The sequence below is a fragment of the Olea europaea genome, unplaced genomic scaffold, assembly GCF_002742605.1.
Source record: "Olea europaea var. sylvestris unplaced genomic scaffold, O_europaea_v1 scaffold1314, whole genome shotgun sequence".
Lineage (NCBI taxonomy): Eukaryota > Viridiplantae > Streptophyta > Magnoliopsida > Lamiales > Oleaceae > Olea > Olea europaea.
Genome location: NW_019230613.1, coordinates 1 through 1,071, shown reverse-complemented (window position 1 = coordinate 1,071; position 1,071 = coordinate 1).

Genomic DNA, 1,071 nt, shown 5'->3' with positions numbered 1-1,071 from the left:
TTGATTTTGTAAGTTAAAAAAAAAAAGAGAGAGAGAGAGAGATAGAAAAGAGAGTGAAAAAAAAAAGAATTAAAAAAAGGGTGAAAAAAAGTGAAAAAAATCGAGAATTTCCTAACATTGTTTTGCAGGTATATTTTAGTGACTGATCAGTACCACGTCTCAACGAACACGAGAATTTTCTGTCTTGGCATCTCAACGAATCAACATAGCGTCTCCATTAACGAGGGAAGTTACTATTTTATCTATCTTTGGTTTATATTACTGTTTATTTTAAAATTACATTGATTAATTTCTTTGTACTACGGTATTCCTCATTTTTACCTAAGATTCACATAACCGACGCCTTAGACCTATTCAAACTCGTCTTATTCACTTTTCATTTTTGACCTTTTACGCCATTACGTTGTTTATTAGTATTTGACCCGTGCTTTGTTATTTAACATAGATCAGCAGTATTAGCTTGCCTTATTAGGATCTAAATAATCCTACAAAAAATAAAATAAAATCATAACTGCTCAAGTTTATATTGTCTTTTTGTGCAATTATTGTTCATTGATCTCCTCATACATTGCATTTAGTTGTTATTACATTTGCATGCAATTGCAGGTGGTCATCTTGTCATCCCTAGTGCTAATACTTTGACCATGGATCCTTCCCAATTTGATGCACTATCACGACAATTAGCCCAAGATAACAGTTTCAGACTCAATTAGCGACTGTCCAATCCAATATAGTTGCTACTCGTGAGGAGAGAAAAAACCTAGCTGCTAAAATGAGCCATTTTAATCAAATTCCTTATTCGACTGATGTTCATAAATCTAAAGTGATCCGTAATAGACAATGCCATCATCGACAGAGTGATCAAAAATGCTTACGACACGATCGTAGGGATAGGGATCAGGTTTGAAAGCGAGAACGAGATTGTAATCGTCACAGTACTCATTCACTTTCTTGTCATAAGGAGAGTTTCTTTAGAGGCATTAAATTAGATATTCCTACTTTTGATGGTTGCTTAGATTTTGAAGTTTTTACTCAATGGACTGCTCTTAAACAAGGGAATCGGTTAGTGAC